General features: G+C 40.1%; 1 protein-coding gene across 3 annotated transcripts in view; it reads right to left on the bottom strand.

The window, feature by feature from the left end:
- Positions 1–25,786, bottom strand: part of LOC125283109 (ral guanine nucleotide dissociation stimulator-like) — a 107,588-nt gene that overhangs the window by 8,964 nt on the left and 72,838 nt on the right. Inside the window, exons 7-12 of one of the 3 annotated variants that reach the window (XR_008959418.1) lie at positions 23,215–23,354; positions 21,330–21,525; positions 18,705–18,832; positions 5,208–5,375; positions 3,810–4,116; positions 728–876 (exon numbers count right to left, since the gene is read on the bottom strand). The gene's annotated coding sequence lies outside the window, so the exon portion shown is untranslated. Of the gene's footprint in view, positions 1–727; positions 877–3,809; positions 8,117–18,704; positions 18,833–21,329; positions 21,526–23,214; positions 23,355–25,786 lie in introns of those variants that run through there. The other 2 variants (XR_008959417.1, XM_057312705.1) reach the window with 2 other exon arrangements.

Below are 25,786 nucleotides of genomic sequence, written 5' to 3'. Positions count from 1 at the left end.
GGACAGGCTGGAGAGGCATTTTACAACCAGAACTGAGGGGCATGAAGAAAGAGGGTTACAGAGTGGCTCTGAGGTCTCTGTTGCTGAGAACGTCTGAAAGCACCTCCTAAGCTGGAGTGATGCGCTCCTCATGGGACGAGGGCATGGGAAAAACCCACAGCACTGTGTACTTTCAGGGGTATTATAAACACAGAGACACCAAACAAAAACAAAGGAAAAAAAGAAAACATTTCGCATAAGCACATTTTCATGACGCCACTATATATTTGACGGTACTATTATTAAGTCATTCTGACAGTCTGTCATTTAAGATAATTGGTTTTCCAAAGTGAATTTAAAGCTTCAAATTTGAAGCAATAAAAATCAGTTAACAGCATTTCAGAGCAATTAACAACCTCTCCTGGGCTTATGAGGAATGATATAAAACACCAGTTACATTGCTTTTCCACAAAGCAGTCTGATGACAATTTAAAATGAAAAAAATCTACTATTAAGTAATATGACTACTTTTCATTCAGTAACATTTTTAAAGCCAATAATAAAAATAAACTATCAAAGTGCTGGATACTTACCTTCTTCATAATTCACAGAAACTGTTACAGAAGATTGATTATCATCTCACTGTTCACTTTGTAAAGCCATTAGTAAGTGGAGGCTTTGATGTTTTAATTATTATGTTGAAAAACAGAAACATCTGTTTTACAGTATTAATTTGAAATAAACTTACCATGTCTTTTTATTCATTGTAAGCTCCATTATCATGCACCTAAAAATAATCAAAACAGCTTTACAGGCATCAACTTGTTCTTTTAAGAGCACGGGAACTTCAGGACATGGTTCCAACAAAAAGACGTTTGCTGCATTTGTCAAAAATACCTTGAAATCAACAAATTTTACATTAAACATATAAATGGAACGAAACACATAAATCTGAACAAATTTTTCTTAAAGATAATGATATTAATTTCCCTCTATTAAACAATCACCTCTGAGTTATTTCAACTAAGGCAAGTGGTACCAACACACACTCAAGATTTTCTTAAAATGCTTCTCTTAGAATCACCTGACACACTTGAACGACTGTTCCTAGAAAAAAATTATTAATACATATTAATAGTGCAACTGTAGAAAATTTATGAATCAGAAAAGTTTCTGAAGACTTCTTTTTACATTACCCCAAAAGAAAAGGGAAAAACAGTAAGATAGGATCACTGCTTCTGGGTGAGAAATTTTGGGGTCGGGGATGGGGAGAGGAAGAGGAGCAGTGGTCAGACAGTGGCTGGGAAAAACTATCTGATTGCTGTGGAATATCCCAGCACATGAACTTTGCAGGTAGGAAGCATGGCCAGCACCACCCAACACGACGGGCGCAGATCTCTAGTAGATGTAGGGAGCCAGGAAACAGGCAAGGCCACATGGTCAACAGTACATAGCTTCCAGGTGCATATACTTTTAATAGGAGAACTATATTATGCAGTAGGATAGGAAACCTAAGTGAATTCTTGAGATAAAAACAGATTTAAAAAAACTTAGATGATCAGCCAACAGCTCTACAGTCTACCTCAGACCTTTAGGGTACGAGTTCACTGTCCTTTCCTGTCAGGGGTGTTTCAGTAGAAAATTGTGAGATGCACAGATGTGGCCTGTTATGTAGTCATAAGTGACTGCTTAGGGGCACTGCAGTAAAGTTAACACTGTGTTACTACTGACACAGATGACACCAGTGACCCTTCAGTTTAGGAGACTGAGTTGTCAGTCTGGTGATGAAGGCAGATGGGTACCATCTACCTAGATCCTATGCCTTCTTAAGTCTCCCTTGTGTTCAGCAGTACAAATTCAAAGGATCTGGGAACAAACAGAGCTTCTCTGGCTCACCTGAGAATGAAACCTATTAACACAACATCTTAAAATAGATGCACAAACTGACTGAAGAAATTAAAATAAACATGCTCAAAAGTCAAGTGGGTGAATTTAAATATTGACAGCCTCTAAGATTATCTTGTGCAAGATTAAAAAGGTGTCAGGGCCTACTTTTCTAGAAAGAATTACTAAATAAGCACTGTAATAATTGGTAACAGATGATAACAGCAATTGTGAAGACTTTACTAGCTTTCAAGTGGGAAAAAGGAAAACAAAGAACTTTTTGACTAACCAACTATAGCAGTTTTAGTATAATTTTAGTGGCCATTTTATTTTTTTACTACCCTGACTGAGATCAAGACCTGAGCTGAGAGATCAAGAGTCAGAGGCTTAACCGACTGAGCCACCCAGGTGCCCCTCACGGCCATGTTTTTGGAAGATGTATGGCATAGAAGATCTGCTGCAACACAGATCTTTCACTCAAGGTATTTGGTTTCTTGATGTGAATTTGAAACTTTGCATAGTCCCAAGTACAAGTGAGGAGTCTTCATATATTATATACTCCTTTCATTTTCTTTTTTAAAAAAGATCAAAATGCCAACTCCATGAATATTTCTTACTATCAAGTCAGTACTGGTTAAGGTAAAAATAAAAAAGAAATTAATACGTCCAAATTGCACCTCTCAACAGCAACTGGAGAAGAATACTAGCTTATTCAACCTGTCCTTGGCCACTTTTTCCTAATGAACCAAGGAAAGGACCAAAGATACTGGATACAAAGAGAACAAAAACAGCTATTATAATCCATACTAAACATTTTTGAACACTGTTGTGCTACAATCAAGTGGAAAATATTTTTTCTTGGCTTGGCCAAGTCGATGTAACTTATCCTTTCAGAAAACAAATTAACACTCTCCTGAACCTAGGGAGATACTGGCAGTGGGAAGGCTGAGGACGGCATATGGCAATCCACTTGGAGGACAAGGAATACCAAGGCACACAGGCTAGGGACTCCGGCATGCACTTCTCTGGTGAGGGCACAGATTTTCCTAACAACTGGCACCAGAGTTCTTTGAAGCTACTCAAGTAAAATCATCTTCATTTTGTTTAAAGTTGATTTCAAATTATTTGCTGATTTTCACTGAAAAATGAGAAAATTCAATAGTTACAGAGTATTAAACTGCTAATGAACCTGAAAGCAAAAAGGATACCATGACAAGGAATCCTACTGAGAGATGGATGACAAAAGCATGTCATTGAAAACTGGGCAACAGGCAAGCTATGCCTATGCTACCTCAGGTGGATATGGGGTAGAGGGTGGGCGCCGGGGAGCAGGGGAAAAAGAGACATTCTGTGTTTTCACTTAGAGTCCTAACAACCTTCCACCTAGATGGGAGCCAAGAGGTAATCAATCTCCCAATCCCCATTTTTGAGGTAAAATCCTGAGGTCTGGGAAGATTAAGTGATCAGCCAAAGTTGTTCTTTCCAATGTTCCCAAATGGCACTGGTTCTATTTTATATATTCATACAGATAAAGATTTAAAAAGTAGAGCATTTATCATCAAACAGGCAATTTTTAAGAAGAATATTCTTTATGGGATTATATAATCACCATGCTTGTCTTGCAAATTAGAGTCCAGATGACGGACTAACTCCCCATAGGTGTTCAGGAGATACTTTTTAAGATTCAGATCTCGGTCATTTCACATTCACTGCGTAATAATCCCTCTCAAAAACCTGCAACCAGCTCATAGGTCTCCTTCGACTAGAAAAGAATCTTTACAAACTGAAGATGAGCAGTCAGGAAGAAATCTCAGAATGAGAACTTAAGAGCTGTTTACTGACAGGTAGATACAAATATCACCATACTTTAATGATGCTATCACAATAAACAAAATGTTCAAATGGACTCCAACCGGAGGTCTTTATGTTTCCGGCCAGCCACGTACCTGCAGCATAGCCTGAGTCCCGGCTTCACGTTCTTATTTTCTTCTTCCGTCACACATCCTCTGCTCACTGCACTCGTGAAGGAGTATGTTCGTCCCCAACTGGAAGATTGCTTATGACGAGAACCGTCAGATGAGGTCTTTAGAAGATAAAAACCAGTTAACGGAGGGGGAAGAAGTACATGTTCACATATTTAATTCCTTACACTCACCAAAATTCATGAGAATATAGGTGTTAGAAGGGCGAGTCTTTTTTCCATTTTGTTCACCACCTCCAGCACCTCAAACAGTGCCCAGTGTTTAGTATGTGCTGAAGAAATAAACACAGGTCCAGTGACTGAATGAGTCTCTAAAACAGACCTTTAAAATGTGTGATAAATTCCATTTGCTTATCTATTCATTGTGACCTCATGACCAGTTATTAAAATGATGTCACCAATATTAAAAAATCAAAAATTATGGAATTAATACAGATATTTAAAAGTGATATGCCTTTGATTACAAATAGTTTTAAATGTTTGCGTTAATTGCTGCAACACCCACTTTTAGAAATAATTTCTCAGGGGCACCTGGGTAGCGCAGTCCTTAAGCGTCTGCCTTCGGCTCAGGGCGTGATCCCGGTGTTCCGGGATCGAGTCCCACATTGGGCTCCTTTGCTGGGAGCCTGCTTCTTCATCTCCCACTCCCCTGCTATGTTCCCTCTCTCACTGGCTGTCTCTCTGTCACATAAATAAATAAAAATCTTTAAAAAAATAATTTCTCAGACTAGATTTCAAACCGGAATGCCAGAAATATAAATATGACAGATATTTTGTTTCAGGAAGAGATCCCACTGTGTTGTTTTAGATTTATCCAGCCTCTAGCTTTACCTAACCAGGACGAAAAGTTCCATTCCAACAGCACTCACTCTGAGGACAGCACCCAGCCCTGAAGTGAGGCTTCTTAAGAGAAGAGATAGCACTCCTTATTGGGTTAGTCCTTTCAGCTGCTCTGGACAGGCCACTGCACAAGACAAGACTGCCAAAACATTCTAAATTTAGTTTCTCAAATGCTATTTGTTTAAACATGTCAATACCAACACGGCAGTGACATTTTTAGTCTCATATGCAGACATGTGAACATACGATGGTTCATAAAACAACTCTGCCGCCACAGTGAACGACAAAGCTGCCATGCACAGCCGGACCTAGCCTGAGGGGAAGGAGGTGACCAATGATCCTGAAGACAGCCCAGAAGCAGCCTCACTGAAACAGGTCCTCACGGAACTCAGCAACTGGAGAGCAGCAACTATGATAAAAGAGCCCCGCCGGCCTGTGCCCCACTGACTGGCACCCTTGCCCGATCGGGTAGACTTTGCTAAAATACGTGTACTCCCAACTGAAACAAGTGACAACGTATTACCTCTTTGCTGTCAGTCTCTGAAAATCCTAATTTTTCAGCATCTTCTAGGGAAGCTTCTTTTTTATCTGGTTCTTCCATGAACACAGGTTTGTCCTGGAGGATCCACTTTCTGTACACTTGAACTACCTTCCTTGTTACAGCGATGTCACAGGAAGGCAACAAAAACACCTAAAATAAAAAGAGAAGACTCCCTTTAACTCCACACCTGCTCAGATCACTGTAACAGACACATAACAGACATTTCTAATCACCACAACCAAGTTCAGACTTTCCTCTGAAACATACGGAGCCAGATATTTTTGTGCACACCAAACTTGCTGAAGAAAAAAGGCATTTTCAATTGGGCCAGAAAATGTCACGCAATTTAAAAAAAACTTCTGTATTCTGAATATTTTTTTCACAAAAATAGCCAACATGCACACCTACACAGATACTTTAATTGGCTATATAAACAATAACAGCTATACAACCCAATGAATTAGAAATTGAGTATAAGACAACAGACATATTACTGCAGCCAGCTGCAGCCAACTGTCACACCTCTGCCTAACTCCATGTGCAGGGATGTCCTCCTGGTGACGGAGGGATTATTTACACCACAGAAGTTGGCAAATGCTAATAATTGGAGCCTTTTTTTTTTCTTCCCCTTTGTCTTTCTCTTCCTTCCTTCTTTTTTCGCCCCTCCCTTCCACCTTACCATCCCTTTCTGGGAGCCAACATTCACCAGCATACCAATGAGTAAAGACTGTACTCAGGTGTTCTGTACTCACTGGTATGCTGGTGAATGTGGCTCTCAGAAAACACATTAGAGAGAGCCTCTGGCCAGCTATAGCATTGTGCACATTTATGTGGACTTTCTTTTTTCTGATTTTTCACATTTATTTGAGAGAGAGAGAGAGCATGTGCCCAGCAGGGGAAGGGTAGAGGATGCAGGAGAGAGCAAGCAGACTCCAGCACTGAGCACAGAGCCTGACACAGGGCTCAATACCATGATGCTGAGATCACTGCCTGAGCCAAAACCAAGAGTCAGACTTTAGCTAACTGAGCCACACAGCACCCCATGAACTTTTGAACATTACAGACTCTCTTTACACATATGCATGTAAGACTTCTGATTTAATGTAAGATTCCAAACATATAAACAAAAAGGTAAAGGAGAAATGTATTTGCCTTTTGAGTATTAGCTCTAAGGAATATTTCTGTCTCAGGGGTAAACACAAAGGAGAGGAACTCAATACTACAGGAAGTGTTTTCATTCCATAGATGAAAATTTAAGCTGAGGCTCAGAACACAAGAGATATTTTCCCAAGGTTACAAAGTAAGTTAGCGATGATTCTAGGTCTTGAAATCTCAAGATTCAGAGATTTAATACTGTCCTTAATGTTCACACTACAGGATCCAATTACAGACAGACTTCAGCGTAACACGGATTCATGCAATATATATATTTCCATCGATGTCACATCAAATTCCAGAATAGAGGAGTCTGTGTTATAACAAGAAGGTAACATATCAATGTAACAAATATTCTGACTTGCATCTCAAGAAAGATCAACAAAGACAAAGAAGAGTATGATAAAGTACAATGGTGTCCCACTCTAATTTTGTTCCAAATTTTATTACAAATATTTTCACACATACAATAAAGTAGAAATACTTTAAAGTGAATACCCATATACTGCCGCCTAGATTCTACCATTAGCATTTGCTAGATTTGCTTACCACATACCTATCAATCCACCCCTATTTATCCTTCTTTCAATCAATTCTATTTTTGATGCATTTCAAAGGAATCTGCAAACATCAGCACATTTCACCCCTAATCATTTCAACATGCATATCACTTCCTTAGAGTTCAAAATTTCTTTATGGTACTTTACATAAAATTTATATATCATGAAATGCACAAATATTAAGTGGACCATGTGATGAGTTTGGACAAATGTAGACAATGAGGTAATCCAAATCCAAAATCAAAGGTATATCATGTTATCCTCCTCCTAAGAAGCAAATAGAAATTTTCTCTGTAGGAAAATAAGATCACAGTAAAACCCAAATTATTTGTACAAACTGTCTGGTTAATATGATATGTAGCATATTAATTAAAAATCAGAAATATGAGAAAAGAAGTCAACATTAACAACACCACAATAAAAACCAGACAATACTTTAAAGACACAGGAGATCAGAATAAAGAAAGTTTCAAAAAGAAATGTAAATGGAATTGAAAAACAAAATAACCAAAATTAAAAACTCAGTGGGTATGGATTGACAACAGAATGGACATGGCTGAAAACAGGATGAAAAATCCAAAGGAAACACCCAGAGTGAAGCACGGTGAGCTGAAAGGATGGCTAACACAGGAAGGCAAGAGAAAGAACACAATGAAAAGCTGCTCCTATACGTGGCTGCAGAGGCACAAGGAAAGAAGATTAGCAAAAAGGGCAGAAATGATATTTGAGGAGAGAATGCCTGAGAATTTTGCCAAAATTGGTAAAAGATGTCAATCCACAGACTCAAGAATCACAAACACAAGCAGGGAAATACAGAGTACCTTACAGTAAAACTGCTGAAAACCAAGAACAATCAGAAAATCTTACAAGCTTCCAGAGGAAAAAAAAGACATTTCCTCCAAAGGAGCAACCACATGACCTCACATGACTTCTCAAAGACAATGCAACAAATATTCAATGCGCAAAGAGAGAACGGCTGCCCACATAGAATTCAATATCCAGAAAAATTGCACTTCAAAAACAAAAGCAAAATACAGAAATTTTCAGATACAGAAATGAGAAAAACTTTTACCAGGAGATCTGACCTAAGGGAAATACTGGAAGTTATTCTTTAGGCAGAAGGAAAATAATCCTGGATCAGAGATTTAGGAAAAGATCAAAATGCAATAAACAGGTAATATTTGGATAACTCTAATTGGATAAATAAATACATATATATATATATATATATGAGTATATATATGTGAATATATATAAAAAAGAATAAAACTGGGTAAAATAATAGATATGAAAGAGATAATATATGTGTATACATATAAATAATATATTCATAATATGGAATTCAAATACAGATGGTCCTCAACTTAGGACAGTTCAACTAGAAGTTTTCAACGTTATGACAGTGCGAAAGTCATGCATATTCAGTAGAAACTGTACTTTGAATTTTGATCTTTTCCTGGGCTAGGGATATGTAGTATGACACTCTCTTGTGGCGCTGGGTGGTGGCAGTGGCTACAGCTCTCAGTCAGCCCTGGGATCACAAGAATAAACAACTGATACACTTACTACCATTTTGTACCCATATAACCATTCTCTTTTTCACTTCCAGTATGGTATCCAATAAATTACATGAGATATTTAACACTTTATTATAAGCTAGGCTTTGTGTTAGATGAGATTGCCCAACTTGTAGGCTAAAGTAAATGTTCTGAGCATGTTCAGGGTAGGTGAGGCTTAGCTATGATGTTCGGTAGGGTAGGTGTATTAAATGCATTTCTGACTTACTCTATTTTCAACTTCTGATGGCTTTATCGGGACAGAACTGCATTGTGAGTTGAGGCAAATCTGTACATAGCAGGGGCATATGAACTGAGAAGGAATAAATGGAACTGGAGTGCATACTTACAGGGTAAAAGTTGAAATTAATGCTAGATTTTAAGTTAGGGATGCAAACAATTAAAATATTACAAATGAGTGTAAAAATACTAAGCTATAAGAGAAAAACAGGATGCTAAAAACAACCAGCCTGAGAGAATTCAATACAATCAGCAATACAATTAGAAAGCAGAAAGTAAGATAGTGAACTTATACACCATTACAGTAGTTGTTATGTCAACTATAAAGGGAATAAGGCTCCAATCAAAAGATAGAAAATTATATGGTTCGATTTTAATAACTATTAAAAGACTATATGCCATTTATAAGAGGACACCAAAAACATATGGATATGGAGAGGTTGAAAGTAAAAAGAGAGATACACCATGCAAACACTAACCAAAAGAAAACTGGTAGAGCTATATTAAGAATAGGCAAGACTGACTTTGAGGCCAAAAAAAAAAAAAAAAAAAGCATTACTAAAGAGAAAAAATTACTAAAAGAGAAAAAATTCTTCCTGATGAAAGAATCAGTTCAAAGGAACATATGACATTTGTGAATCCATACTGAAACTAATAATTTTGCCTCAAATTTTATATATATATATATATATACACACACACATATATATATATATATATATATACATATATATGTGTGTGTGTGTGTATAGCAAATACTGATAGACTTTGAAAAAAAATAGACCAATCCACAGTTATAGTAGGATATTCTCAGTAACTTGCAGAACAGCAGATCAAAAAAATAAGGCTAGAGAAGAATGGAACACATGCTTCTTACCTTCTCACCGTATTCTCCATCTCTCAACCTCTCATATTTTTCATCTTTGTCTCTCTGGGGGACACTTGGGATAATTTCTTCAGGTCTGTCATTCTGTTTATTCAGTCCTCAGCTGTACCTAACCTGCTATTAAACTCACCCACTAAGGTTTTCCTTTACTATTTCAATTATTACTTTTTTTTTCATTTCTAGGAGTTCTGTTTCCTTTATTCAAATCTGCTTAGTCATTTGTTATAATTTCTTGTTTCCTGGAAACATTTCCAAGTTGTCTTTTATTACTTTAAACATGTTGAAGGTATTCATACTGAAAATTCTAGAAAAGTTTTGACTTGAAAATTCCTAATTGGAAGAAAGGGTGATCTGAAATTATTATACCCAGTTAAACTGTTTTTCATGTGGAAAAGCAAAAGGGAAACATTGCTCATCACAAAAGAACTCAGGGACTAGAGCCTCAAGACACCTTCTTGAAAACACCCACTCAATGACAAAACAAGGCCATCCAAGAAGTGCATCAAAGCAAGCATGTTAGGACTCAGGACACCAGGAGGAGAGTGTAGCTAAATTCAGAACCAAGACTGAACAACTCTGCACATCAGAATTTCAAAACTGACTGCAAATAATGGTAAATTTAGGCTAACAATTTATAATATAATGAAATAAGTGGATGGGGAGAGGAGGCTGAAGAAAATACCAGGCTGGTAATTTCTTCAGATTTCTTAAGAAATCAGTAAGTGCTATCTAAAATTACACCATGGGGATAAAAACTGATGCCACCACCTTAATGTGATTTTAATCTTCTCATTATAGGTAAATATTTCAGTAATTAATATTTCTTGTGTTAAAGGAAATGTTTATTTGAATTTCTACAATTCTGTTTCTCTTTATTTTTTCTTCTGTCAAATTCAAATAAAATAAAATTCAGAGCTCTTCATTAAAAATGCACAAAAGCATCATTAAGAATTAAAGATTCCATTGTCATAAAGTTACCTGTCAATCCCTCACCCCCACCCCGGTGCCTCCACATACCCTCCCATTGTCTCTGCCTTTACCTCAGTCAACCTCTGTCTGGTTTTACCTTCACCCAACCATGGCTGCCTGCCTGCCTGTCCATCTTTAACTGACTGCCAAATTCTCCGTCTGTCTACCTGTCTGTCTGCACCTACGCACCTGTCCATCTACACCTCCCTGCTCACTTCCACCTCTGCCAGCTGGCCTGTCTACACCCACCTGTCTAATCTTCTATGCCTGCCTGCCAGTTTGTTTACGTCTATCAGCTCATCTGTAAGCCTTCCTGTCTGTCTGCCAGGCTGCTCTCTGTCTGTTTATACCCTGCCTTACCCATCTCCTCTCTGCCAGGCTCTTATTTGCTTATCTAGCTAGCCAGGCCAGCAGTCAAATAGACACACATAGGAATACCTGGAATGATACTCTACAAACATCAACAGTGGTTGCTTAATGGCAGTATTTTGAGTGATTGGCTTGAGACTCTATTTGTCTAATAAACATTCACATTTTTAAAAATAATTTTTTAAAACAAAACCAACACCAACAAAACAACATAATTGACAAATAACCTTTAGAGCAGTGCTTTGAACTTTTCAGACCCATAACCTAAGTAAGACATTTTACGGAAGCATATATGCATTTGTATAATAAATGTTGTTTTAGAAGGTTTACAAAGAAATACTAATCCTTAGACTATGCAGTGTACTCTGAAATGTTTCAGTCCATCCTATTTTATTCTATTCCATTAATTTAAAACAATACTGGCCTTTTTTTTCTTAAGATTGTATTTATTCATCTGGGAGAGAGAGCACAAGCAGAAGGAGAGAGAGAGGGAGAAGTAGACTCCTTGCTGAGCTGGGAGCCCAGTGTGGGGCTTGATCCCAGGACCTGGAGATCATGACTTGAGCTGAAGGCAGACGCTTAACCATCTGAGCCACCCAAGCGCCCCAAAATACTGGCTTTTGATAAGTTGATTTCATTAAGTACAAATGGTCACAATGGGTAAGAAAAACACTGGTAAGAAGACAAGTTTCCAGCGGAGTGACCCCGAGACCAGAACTGCCCCACCTGAAGCTTCTACCACTCACTGCTACCCTGCCTGCTGGGGGCAGCAGTAAACTGAGGCTGCCCTGAGCACCACTGAACCTCGTCTCCCCTCACTTACCATCTATTTCCACTGCCTGCAACCTACCGAACCATCCAGGCCAAGGAGACTTGCACAGTTAGCCCCTGCCACGAGCCTCTCTGCGCTCGGGGCCCCTTGTCAGCATTTATTTTGACACCACACCCATGGACATCTGACCTTCTTCCATCATGCACTGTTCTCTGGTGCATACACACACATCTTACCTCCCTCACTGAGAACATGCGCTTCCTGAATGTACATTTTAAACTTTAATGGCCTTTAGGCCAAAATATTAAATAGTCTCTGAACACTTTAAAATTGAAAACAAAATCACTAGGAAACAAGTCACATTTTGCCATCCTGAAAAGAACAATACAGAGAAAGACAATTATCATATGGTTTCACTCGTTTATGGAACATAAGAGGCAGGAAGATCGGTAGGAGAAGAAAGGGAAGAAGAAAGGGGGGTAAACAGAAGGGGGAATGAACCATGAGAGACTATGGACTCTGGGAAACAAACAGGGCTTCAGAGGGGAGGGGGGTGGGGGAGTGGGATAGGTTGGTAATGGGTATTAAGGAGGGCACGTATTGCATGGTGCACTGGGTGTTATACGCAAGCAATGAATCATGGAACTTTACAACAAAAAGTAGGGATGTACTCTATGGTGACTAATAGAATAAAAAAATATTATTAATTAAAAAAAAAAAGAACAGACAAAAAAAATCCCGCCCCCTCAAAAAAGAACAATACATCGTTGACCACAAGAGGGCAAAAGAATGCAATGTTAAAACCCATGCCCCTTCAAGAATCTCTACTTAGTATTTTAACATGCACAACACTTACAGTTTAAATTTCACATACATGCTTCCAAATTAGATTTGATGAAGAATAATGAGAAGGTGTAAATAAAATGTTTTTTGGCTTCACGGCACAAAGATGTCTCAGAAGTTCGGTCATAAGTAGTCTGCAGTTACCTACTTGGCCCAAGCTACTTCAGAACTGAATTTAGATTGGAGTGAGGACTAAATGGAATGCAGAATTTAGAGCACCCTCTTGCCAGCGGTGCATTGTCAATAATGGATGCAGACAAAACTTTCCATATAATAAATTAACAATTTACACAATAAAGGCAAAACCACATCAGTTTAGCATTATCTCTTGTGCAAAATTTACAAGCTTTGTCAATCATATCTAGTTTTATAGTAAGCACTGGCATCCAAGAGCTTAAAACATTGCTACAGATCAGGGCCTGCAAAGTATGGCCTGTCATCCAAATCCAGCCTGCCAAGTGACTTTCATAAATAAAGTTCCCCGGGAATGCAGCCATGCTTCTTCGTTATGTGCTGTCCATGTCTCCTTTCTCACTACAAAGACAGAGCTAAATAGCTGTAACAGAGTCCCTGTGATCAACAAAGCCTGAAATCCTATTATCTGGTCCTTTACTCTATAAAGAATATGACCTCTATCCTCAATTATATGACCTTGATGATTTCAACTCAAATTAAATGGTTACCAAGTACCTTCCGTGGGTACAACAGGAACGCAACAGGGCAACATTAATGGACAGGCTAGGGTAGATTTTTAAGTCATGGACTATTATGATAAAAGAATGTTTTGGCAGCATGACATATACAGTATAGACTAGAAAGGGATGACACGGCAGGTGTGGGGCTCCAGGGAGCATGCTGCTAACCACGGCCAAAGGAAAAGGAGGGAGCAGGAGTGCAAAAGCCCCCTGCATGGCTTGTCCGGGGATGGCTCAGTGGAGGAGCTGGAGATGAGAAGCACGGGAGGGCTGAAATTAATATGCACACAAGGACACGAGCCCCGTTAAAGAAGTGGTCAAGTCATGAGGAGAAGCTGATGTTAGGGAAGAAAATAAGCTAAGCTCTGGCCTCATCATCATTAAGACACCACTAGAATGTCAGACAAGATCACCAGGGGGCATTTTAAAAGGCAAGTGTGCCAACAAGAAGCAAGGTCCAGACAAAAAGCTTGAGTGAGAGTCTCACGCCACATGGCTGCTGGCTCTGAGCCCGAAGGAGGCAAGTGTGGAGTTACAGCAGAAAAGGCTCAAGCCCAGAACTTGGTCAATTCTTGGAATCTGGGGTCAAAGAAAACAGGGGCCAAGAAATGAGACAGAGAAGACATAGTCAGGGAATGAGAATATTACACTAATATTTTCTTAAGTCCAACCTTTTTATTCACTAAAATACAAAATACGTGAAAACCTCTAGATTGCTGTGGATTACACTGGGACTTTCATTCTTGGTTGATTTTTCCTTAATGACAGTCTCAGAAGTGAAAGGGTTAATCGCTATCTAGAAGTCTTGCCCCTCCTCAAAAAGCTCTTCATGCTGCACATGCACCGGTCACGTGTGTGCACAGGGCTCCTCCCCTTCTCCCCACGGATCACAGGTCTCTGCCATTCAGGGGCCTCACCTTCTGTGCATGTGCCCAGACTCAACAGCTAGTCCCCATCACATGCACATACCCACAAAAGAGCCAGGCTCTGTCTCCCAGGGCACCGGTACCGAGATGCAGGTGGCCAGTGGCTCCAGCCCACACCACAGGTCTGCTGTCTTCTCCGCTGCACCACGGGTTCTGCTTCCTCCATCAGAGTTTCTCCACAGCAGCACTACTAATATTTGGGGCCTGATGTTCCCTGTCGTGGGCTAGTGCAGGCCCTGTCCTATGCCTGTAGGATAATCACTGCCTACTACCCACTAGATGCCAGTAGCATTGCCCTCTCTCCAGTTGTGATGACCAAAAATGTCTCCGGACAATGCCCCTGGGGGGCAGAACCAGCCCCGGTTGTAGCTCAGGGCTGCTAATCGTTGCCCGGCCTCTGACCTATCTCTGCCGTCTTCTTCCTCACTTGCACCTGCTTTCTTGTTTGTACTTCCCCTCCCTTTTCACTCACCACAGTGTCCACCACCAGGGTGCTGTATCAGCGTCATCACTTACTTTCCCCTTATTCCCCTCCCCACCCAACTTTTTCCCCTTACGTCATAAATACTTCAATCACACGTTCATGCCATGCGTGTTTGCAGGGAAAGTACAACCATCTGCAGAGCCTCCACCGAGCTCCCTCTGGCCCTTGGGACAACACCAGCCTGGGGCTCCTCTTTGCCATGCTCATTGGTTGATGAGTATTCAGCAAGAGCTTTCTTCCCACCTACCTCTGGGTTTCAAGTTTCTTACCGACACGTGAGGGTATTTTTGGAATGATTTGCTCATATATAGAATTTCCTCTCCACATGTAGGGATTTTACAAAAACAAAATCTTAAAGAATCATACACAAAATCACAACACTCCACATGACAAACTAAAAGCAGGATTAGAGGGATCATTATTCAGTCCAGGAATGTAGCCCAATAGAACAAGAACAAAAGTCTCTTCAATTTCATGAACTTATAACACACACACCGACACACACACTAACCTGATGAAAGACTTCGTTCACAAAGTTGACATAACCTCGCGTTGACAAGAGAATCCTCTGCACCATTTCATACACAGTGCGGTGCTCTTCTTCAATCCTACAAAGGCTGGAGTTGCTGAGTCTTCGGTCGGACAAAGTACTGCTGTTGGAATGGTTTTTGTCCTGCTCTGCAGGCCCACCACCATCCAGCTCCACCACACTCTCTTGCCCCACACCACCACCAACAGTCTGGAAGAAAGTCTTTACCACTTCTTTTTCTTTTTTTTAATAATAATATTTTTTATTATATTATGTTAGTCACCATACAATACAAAAAAACTAGGGAGCTTTTGATGTAAAGTTTTTGATGTAAAGTTCCATGACTCATTACTTGCGTATAACACCCAGTGTACCATGCAATACGGGCCCTCCTTAATACCCATCACCAGCCTATCCCATTCCCCCACCCCCTTCCCCTCTGAAGCCCTCAGTTTGTTTCCCGGAGTCCATAGTCTCTCATGGTTCATTCCTTCTGTTCCCCCCCCCTTTTTCCCCCTTTCTTCTCCTACTGATCTTCCTACTTCTTATGTTCCATGAATGAGTGAAACCATATGAGAATTATCTTTCTCTGCTTGACTTATTTTACTTAGCATTATCTCCTTCAGTCCCATCCATGTTGCTGCAAAATTTGTGTAATCATTCTTTTTGATGGCTGGGTAATATTCCATTGTATATATGGAGCACATGTTCTTAATCTGTTGAAGGGCATCTTGGCTCCTTCCATGATTTAGCTATTGTGGACAATGCTGCTATGAATATTGGGGTGCATATGGCCCTTCTCTTCACTATGTCTGTATCTTTGGGGTAAATACCCAGTAAGGCAATGGCTGGGTCATAGGGTAGCTCATTTTTTAACTTTTTAAGGGACCTCCACACTTTTCCAAAGTGCCTGTACCAACTTGCATTCCCATCAACAATGTAGGAGGGATCCCCTTTCTCCATATCTTCTCCAGCAATTGTTGTTTCCTGCCTTGTCAATTTTTGTCATTCTAACTGGCATAAGGTGGTATCTCAGTGTGGTTTTGATTTGAATTTCCCTGATGGCTAATGATGTTGAACATTTTTTCATGTGTCTGTTAGCCATTTGTATGTCTTCATTGGAACAGTGTCTGTTCATATCTTCTGCCCATTTTTTGATTTATTTGTTTCTTGTGTATTGAGTTTGAGAAGGTCTTTGTACATCTTGGATACCAGTCTTTGATCTGTAGTGTCATTTGCAAATATCGTCTCCCATTCCGGGAGCTGCCTCTTAGTTTTTTTGACTGTTTCCTTGGCTGTGCAGCTTCACTTTTTCTAACTGCTCATTCCATGAAATACAATTTCAAGAAACCCACAGCCCACAAATCACTATTGAATGGTGCACTGAGACTTAATAAAAGTATAACTAAGGGTTATCATACAAATAAATACAAATATCATACACAAAACTGAACCATCTCAAGCTTTCTTTTTCATTCCCAAATGGGCTTTTATGGGTTTTAATGTCAATTAATATGCTGATAGAACTGCTAAAAAATGGTCACTGCTGAAATTTTAAAATCACCACTCTACTTTCTCTAATGTATGCTGAAGTACTTTTATCTCATACAAAAATGAATTACTAAGGACTAAATAATACTTCACCGAACACATTTTCGGCTGAAGTGATGCACCAAGAATGTACAGTTTGTTCAGGTTTATGCTGTTGCTGTCAACATAGTATACGGGATGTAAGAGCAACTGTCCTTCCGTTCTCCCATGAATATTTGTTATACCAGATTCTCCAAGTGGTAAGAAAACTTAGTCTAGAAGATGCACTAATTCATCTCCTCCCTGGTGAAAAATACTGTTAAAGGTATTAGTAGATCCCGAAGCAAATTCACTTTGGGAAAACACACACACACACACACACACACACACACACACACACACAAACCCTCCAACAGACCTTTAATACAATAATAAGGGCAAAAGTATAAACTCCATTTGGAAACAGCACTTAAAATATTGTTTTGAAGGGCTTTTACAAGAGCAGTATATTCTTTGAAAACAGATTTTGGATCAACTGATTCAGTAATATTCACTTTACATAGGCAAAATTATATTAAATTTCAAATTCCAAACAAAAACTTTCAGGAGACAAATGAAATTATATCTGCTTTATTCCTGCAACTCTGTCTCCAGAATCTAATATTCAGTTGTTTAAATTGCTGCTTTTTCTCATGTACAATGCAAATGAAGAGAGAAACACAGGAGACACATGTGAGATGAGGCAGGAAACACAGCTGCGAGGCACAAACAGGAGTATAGGAGGCAGCTGATTAGCTGAATAATGACCCCCCCCCCCAAAAGATGTCCATGCCCTAATCCCCAGAACCTTTGAGTATCTCACCTTACCCGGCAAATGGGATTTAGAAGGTGTGATTAAATTCAGGTGTGAGAGGGAGCGATTATCCTGGATCATCTGGGTGGTCCCAATGTAATCATGAGTATCCATAAGGAGACAGGAGGATCAGACACAAGGCCATGGGAAGATGGAAACAGAGGGAGAAAAGGTGATATGATGAAGGGCCACAAGCCAGGGAATGCAGGAAGCCTCTAGAAGCTGGACAAGGCAAGAAAATGGATTCTCCTCTAGAGCCTCCAGAAGGCAGAGCCGCACACCTGCCAACACCTTGATTTTACCACACCGAGACTGATTTTGAACTTCTGACTTCCAGAGTAATTTAATTTAAGTAATTTATTACTTCCAGGTAATAAAATGTATTGTTTCAAGCCACTGAAAGTTTGTAATTTGCTGCAATGGCACTAGAAGACTACTATAACAACTCACTGTGAGGCCCACTGAGAGTCTATACGATGGCGGTGACCATTTCTAGGTACGGCCATCTGCAGGGTGTGGCAGCGCTGGGCTGGACAGGTGTCTGCCAGAATCCATTCCCCCTCCCTAATGGAACCCAGGGCTCTGTGTGCTTCCTCCCCTGCGGCCCAGGTGACTCACAGGAAGCTGGCCCCATCCACAGGACCAGGGAACGGTTCTGTTTTGTGGGTCATTCACATAGCCAGCTTCAAATCAGTCAGCGCCTTGTTACTGTTCCCAGAGAGACAAGTAAACTAGGTTGTCCCACTCAGACAAAAGGTAAGGGCTTTACAGAAATATCTGGGTTGTCTCTGAACACGAACAAGGAAGGCAGTGCCCCTGCTGCTGGCAGCCGTCTTATAATCAGTGGGAAGTGGAAGACAAACCTGCCAGAGGGAAAGGGCAGAGTAGGGAAAACTGTACAGAATCATGGAGAGAGTGTGAATAAACCACATTCTCTGCCAGCCCTGCCATGAGCTGCTTCTATATGAGATTAAAATATTTCTTTTTTACCTTTAAGACACTTTGAGTTATGGAGTGTTCTTCTGTTAGGATGATACAACCATCCAAACTCATTTGGAAGGTCAGACCTTTATGACACTAAGAAAGCCAGATAATAAAAGTAGATGACTCACAAGTGTGAATGACCAACGAAGGAAAAAAACTGGAACCTTGAATCAGCGGTTAATCTGCTATTCTTGCTACTTATCATCATCCAAATGTATTTTTCAAGAACGAGAAATTTATTTTCAGTGATGGTTTTCTGAAATTTTGAAACCAGATAGGAAAAAGTCACAGCCTTTAAATAGACTATTTTGAATTGACTTAATAATCAGACAAGATACAATGTAAAATTTATCAAAGAATGTGACTGCATTTCTTATATATGGTTTCATACAAATTTTTGTCTACCTGATGATTTTTAGTTTTTGTCTACTTGATGGGTGAATAAAGGTCTCTCAGCACGGTCCAGAACTAATGGTGTTCCCTGGCTCAGTGAAATTCAGGGTCATTTTTATTTTCTCTTCCATGAACTTCTCTTTCATCTCCTTTTGTATGTTTTTCAATTGGATGTTTGTCTTCTCATCAGTTTGTAGGCACTCTGTATATATCAGAGGCATGAACTCTCTTAACAGCTCTGATGTTACCGATGCTTTTCACAGTCTATTGACCGAGTGTGGCTTTACTGTATCTTTTGACATACAAACTTTTTCAAATTTGTAAAGTAAAGTGGAACCTCATTTTTTCTGTGGCTTGTGGGTCTTATCTCTACCTAAGGTGGTCTACCACTTCCCAAATGTATATATTCCCCTAGATTGTCTCCTAAATTCTTTATCATTTTGTTTAATACATAAACCTTAAATCAATTTAGGACTTAAATCAATCTGACATCTGCTTACATATGTGATATGAAGCAAGGTTCTGAGAAAGAGAGAGAAAGACAGACAGACTGACAGTTCTTTCAACTCTGAGGGTTCTAGATTAGATTCAAAATTCAATGCTACTCTGTCTCATTTTCTAGAAGGAACTTGTGGTTTCTCTCTGGAACGCTGGTAATTTTTCTCTTAATTCCTTAAAGTCCAATAGGTTTATGTCTGTTTAGGTTTGTGTCTAATTCTCCCTGGGACTCGAAGGCCTTGTTAGTCTAAGGCATGACTTTTTTTCAGCTCAAGTAAATTCTGCATTAGTTCAATTATCACTTCTGATTTTTTCTCCTTTTGTCCTCATGATACTTGCAAGGTAGGTCTGGACCTCTCCTCAGATCTTATTTATTCATTTCTGATTTCCATTTCTTTGAATTTTTCCTCAGTGTTGCTAGATATTCCTTTGGAAAATCAATTTTGTTCTCGGCAGTGATCATTACTGTTTACAGTTTACCTATTAAATTTTTAAACTAATGAATTTAAAGTTTTTAATTTTATTTTAAAGATTTTATTGATTTGAGACAGAGAGAGAGAAAGCACGAGCAGGGGGAGAGGCAGAGGGAGAAACAGACTCCCTGCTGAGCAGAGTGACCGATGCCGGGCTTGACTCCAGGATCCCGGGATCATGACCTGAGCTTAAGGCAGACGCTTAACCGATTGAGCCACCCCAGCACCCCAAATTTAAGGTATTTTAAAGCTTTATTTTTATTTTTTAAGGACTTTTAAAAATTATCTGACAGGGAGAGAGAGCAAGAGAGCAAGCACAAGCAAGGGGAGTGGCAGAGGGAGAGGAAGTGGGAGATACAGATCCCCCGCTAAGCAGGGAGCTCAGTGCGGGTCTTGATCCTAGGACCCCGGGATCATGACCTGAGCCAAAGGCAGACGCTTAACCTGACTGAGCCAACCAGGCACCCCAAAGCTTTCTTTTAAAATCTTCAGTAACTCTTTTGTTGCTCTTACTGCAATTATATTCCCCTCAGACTTCTTTGAAACTAAGTTTCTCCAGTTCTTCAGTCAGTTCTTATCAAAGTGGTGCTTCTCCATCAAGATGCTGTCACTCGGGTGTGTGCTCTCTTCCAGCTCAGGCCTAGTCACGCTTCTGGGAACTCCAGGGCATCAGCAAACTTGCTCTAAGTGGACCACGCTTTGTGCATAAAACCGTGTCCCTGCCATGAAGCAGCTGCTCTCCAATCTCCTCAAGTGGTTCTGCTCCACCCAGTGCAAAGTCCCTAAGCAACTCAGTCTGCTGGGAAAGCCCCATTTGTCTGTGACCGAGGATCGCAAGAGAGGGAAGATACACCACCGGCCCCACACAGAAAGAGGTCTTCACTGAAGGCCTTCGAGAGAGACAGCCTTTTCTTGCAGGGATTCCATCATGGCATCCTGAAATCCTGAGATGTTCTTCCACTCCTTCCCCTGAGATCCCAAGAGGGCACTTGGCAGTCTCACCGGTCCTTCCCATGGCCCACCTCCATGATTCCTGAGGGCCTTCCTGGTGCTGGGGATTGGTGAAGGCAACCTGATCTTATGCTCTGAGGTCACTGGTACTTGAGCAAAGGAGGGAAAATAAGAGGGGGCCAGGAGTCTGCACAAAACAGCCACCTTCTCAAAATGTCTCCCTGGCCCCCAAGATCGCCTTGTCATGGCAATGTCAACAGAGCACTGCAAGTGCTATCTCAGAGCTCCCTCTGACACCTCAGCAATACAGAGAGAGCCCACCAATAAAACCAGTCCCCATAACCAACATTCTTTAAGAACCAAAAACCCTAATAATCAATTACTTTGGTATGTGTTAGCATATTTTTACCTACGTAAAAGATAAGATGAATGACATACCTGCATGATTTTGAGCAGTACATCAACTCCATTTTTAGTGTTTTTTGTAGTTAGATACTTTTTTTTAAAAAGAAAGTTACAATCTATTTAAAAAAAACAACACGAGCTGCCATGTATGGAATTTTTGTACTGTAAATGTTTTCATCATCTCACGTTGTAGTAAGGTACACTGGCTTTGGTCTCAAATGGGGGATGTCTGGAAGAAAAAAGAACACATGACTAGGTTCGTGAGTGTAACCCCCACGAAAGGTTCAGTTTCTTACTGAGCACATATGTATTTGGTTGTATGAATAGCAACTAAAATTAAAGAACCAGAAATTATAAAAGATGACATCGTTTGGTAGATTTGTTTCTGATTCTGCCTTGCAATCTGACCAAGATGCGACGCTGCCTACTGTTACTGTTTGCTTGTTACAGCAATGGCACAGAGCTATGGAAGTACCAAGCTAATAACTCTTTTTAACAAATTTGAAACATGACATGAGATTATAATAGTAAAAATATTTTTACATACCTTATAACTAATTTAATCTCATTTTATGACAAATCTAAAAGCATGTATAGACATTTTTCATCATTTTAGGTATTTTATTATTTTTTAAATCATTTTAGGTATTTTAACATCCAATATTACACTAATCAAAACCACGGGACTTTAGTTTTATATCCTTTTCCCTTTAGATGAATCCAAAGAATAGAATCAGTATAAACTACTTTATGTCTGAAAGAATTCATCTTTGAGATATCGAACACCACCATTTCCAAAGAATTAATAAGAAGTCCGTTTATCATTCTTTATATTTCATAATCCATACAAAAAATTACACGGTATTGGATTTGTCCAAGTCTCTTACTAACTTTTATATGACAGGAGGTACCTGCATGAGGAAGAGAAGTTCTCAACGAATCACTTTTAATTTCAGCATATTAAAGTATGCTATATGTTCCACAGTGAATACAGACTATTTTATAAAATCAGAAACAAGTTCTGAAAAAATACCCACATATATACAGCTAACAAATACATATCTCAGTACCTCTAAAGGTTAGTACTTCTACGTCTTTCAAAATGCATCAAGCTTCTGCTGTTTTCCCCTGATCCAAGCGTGCACATGTGTGTATATGTTTATAAACACCCAAAGACAACTGAATTAGTAGTCCACATTCCCCAGATGGATTAATGCCTTTTGTGACCTTCTCCCCTCCAAAATTGTTCCTGATTATTCATTTTAACTAATTTTTGCCTGCTTTAAAATAATTGGGAGAGGAAATTTTGCCTCCCCACCCCGGAATCAATCTAAGGGATACTTGTGTCCTGTGAGCCTTCATTTCTCATAGAAGAAAAACTTTAGCAGTGAAATCAGAAATTCCCTTATGTTTCCTTCCTTTCTGGGGCTTACTCTCCCTAGGTTGCCCAGATGCCCAAACATCGGCCCCTCCATAAGAAGCTGTAAGTAGCACCTGCTGGATGAAAGATCCAAGATAAAAGAAAGGCCTACTATGGGCAGCCGCGTGGCCCAGGCTGGCCTGCCTCGCCACTGAGCAAGGTCTGGGGTCACATTACCCCACCACCTGGAAGAGAAGACTTAAGGAAACTTTATTTTAACATTAAAAGATTTGAAATATAATTACGCCAAAAAAAATCATGACACGTGTTGAACTCTTTCTGAGTACAGGAGCCACAGCTCCCCTTTACTGCTATGAGCTCAGGTACAAATAGGTAGTTTGTACAAACAGTAAAATCATTTATTAGGAAACTTTAAACCTCTTATAACAAAGTTACCATTAAATATAAGAATAAAATGACTTTTACTTAAAAATAAACAAAGGTCACTTTGTTTTGTCCCTGTGGACATCCTCTAGACATGGCCCAATCAGTACTTACCAAGTACAGGTTTGTAGATGTTTGTTAACTTAGTAAATGATGGAAATAAATGAGGAAGATAATACTTTCGAAACAATGTAAAAAAGAAATTTAAAACCAGTATCTTGGTTCTCCTTATTCTTCCACTCCAAGCTTGCAGCCTTTGGATAATATGTGGGAAAGAACATACGTACATTTACATTTCAACTTAATGTCTACTAAACGGAAATGCTGTTATCTTATTAAAATTCCTATCCTAAATAAAAAAACAAACGTGACAAATTATGGTGACAAATAATCTTGACAATCATGTAATGAAATCATATCTTAAAACTCAAACGATGAAAAGAATGACTACCTTAAAACAAAATGGTTAACTATGTTAAAGACATTTTTACTGAGAATTAAAAAAAATCACCCAAAGTTATCATGTTTTTAAACTCGCTATACTCATCACGCCTGTATTTTTTCCACCTTCTCTATAATGATTTAACATTCTTTCTGCCCTTAAAATATTTAGTCAGATGTAATCTGTATTTTCTTAAACTCAAAAAGGGCCATTTATAATAAACAGGAATTAAGGAAATAATGCCTCACAAGAATTTCACACAATGTTGCATGGGTACATGAAAAATCATTATCATCAGAAGGCAAAGCTACAGAAACTTGAAAAGTGCATTGTCTTTATTAAAAGGAATCCACAGGCTAAGATAAGCCAGGCCTGCCAGTGCAGCTACCCCTGTCACAGGTACTTTTTTTTTTTTTTTTTTTAGATTATTTATTTATTTACTTGACAGAGAGACAGCCAGCAAGAGAGGAAACACAAGCAGGGCAGTGGGGGAGGAAGAGGCGGGCTCCCAGTGGAGGAGGCTGATATGGGAACTGATCCCAGGACTCTGGGATCACGCCCTGAGCTGAAGACAGATGCTTAACGACTGAGCCACCCAGGTGCCCCTGTCACAGGTTCCTAATACTGGTTAGAACACAGAGGACTCTAAAGCAGAGCTTCCCGACCTCCTTCATGCCGTAGCCCACTCAGAAAGTGGAAACATCTGTGCAGCATCTAAGGTCAAAGGATGAGGGGCTTTGGCTGCCCCTGGGGCAGAGGGGCTCCATGTCAGCAACCTGGCAGCAGTTCTCCGGGGTGAGCCAAGAGAGAAACTCTGCTCTGAGGACTCAGTAGAGAGAAGGGAGGGAAGAAGTGTGGGATGGACATGCACATACAAGTCTGCACACTATTCAGGGGGTTCACAGTCTACATAAAAATCCTCACCCTCTATCAATGGCATCCTTCCTCCAGTGGGATTCTGGGGATTATGTCATATCTGAGGTTGCACAGTTCATTAGTGACACATCTAGAATGAGACCCAAGTGCCCCAACACATTCAACTTCTCGATACTCTCCGTCAATCTCCGGGGACAGATGGAATACTCTACCACTTCTGAACAGGTGGAGTCTGAAATGCAGGTGCAATGGGCCAGTAGGGCCAAAATACACAGCTTCTAGAGGACAAGAGAATACTCCAATCCGCTCTCGGGATTTTGGAGTCTTTGTGTTTCTGGTGCTGGATAAAGGAAATGGGAGAGGAGAGCAGACAAGATTACCCAATAGGACAGAGTAGTCAGAAAGGGAGCAAGGACTGTATCTTGAGGGACAGCGGAGAGAAAACAGACCCCTAAAGAAAACTGGCAAGAAGAAAGGGAGGAGGAAAGAAGGAAGAAAACATTAGGGGAAGAGAGATATCATGAAGAAGGGGCAGTCATTGTCAGATCACCTGAAACACTAAAGTGTCCTTCCTCTGGACTTGACCACTAGACCTCCTTCATGGTCTTGGGCCTCCTTCTTAGCAGGGACAGGGAAGGGGCAGGTAGAAGTGAGTCTCAAGAGAGGAAGTGGACTGAGCAAAGATTATAACATCAACAAACTTGGTTGTGGAGGACACAGAGACTGGACAGAGTTCCCAGGAAGAACTCAGAGACAGGAGAAGTGTTGGCTGAGAGAAAATAATTCAGTAGTTTGTTTTTGAACCATATCAGAAATGTAGACGAGGGGAAAGGGATCACCTACTGAAATCATGAACTAATGATCGTAACTACACATTCAGTTGGTAAACGTCAGAGAAAGGAACATGTGACATCAAGTTGGTCTGGGCTGGTGGCACAAAGAGACACCTCTATATGCTTTCACCCTATCTTCCGGCCTGCTCTGCCTATTCCTGATCTGCCGATTCAGCCTCTAGGCCTGCCTCCTCCCTGATCCTGCCTTGCTAGCATAGGATTAGGGGTCAGAAAGAAGAAAAGAGGCAAGAATAGATTAATATACTATGAGGGAATACAAAATATATATGGGTCTCTGCCCCACTTCCTGGCATAGGGCCCCTAAAACCCTTGTAATTTCCTAACTGATAAGAGCACGAGGAGCATCTTTTGTTTTAATAACACAACTCATAGAGGTCTCGTGGGCTCCCAGATGGCTCCTGAGTGAGAGGGCTGGTCACCAGGAACACCACGCTGTGATTAGAACTTAGAATTTTCAGCACCCCCATCCCGACCCCTCCATTCCTCCAGAGAGGGGAGAGGGGCTGGAAGTGGA

This window comes from Ursus arctos, unplaced genomic scaffold (genome assembly GCF_023065955.2).
Source record: "Ursus arctos isolate Adak ecotype North America unplaced genomic scaffold, UrsArc2.0 scaffold_16, whole genome shotgun sequence".
NCBI classification, from domain to species: domain Eukaryota; kingdom Metazoa; phylum Chordata; class Mammalia; order Carnivora; family Ursidae; genus Ursus; species Ursus arctos.
The sequence above is the reverse complement of the archived record's forward strand: the minus strand, read 5'-3'. Positions and strand labels throughout refer to the sequence as shown.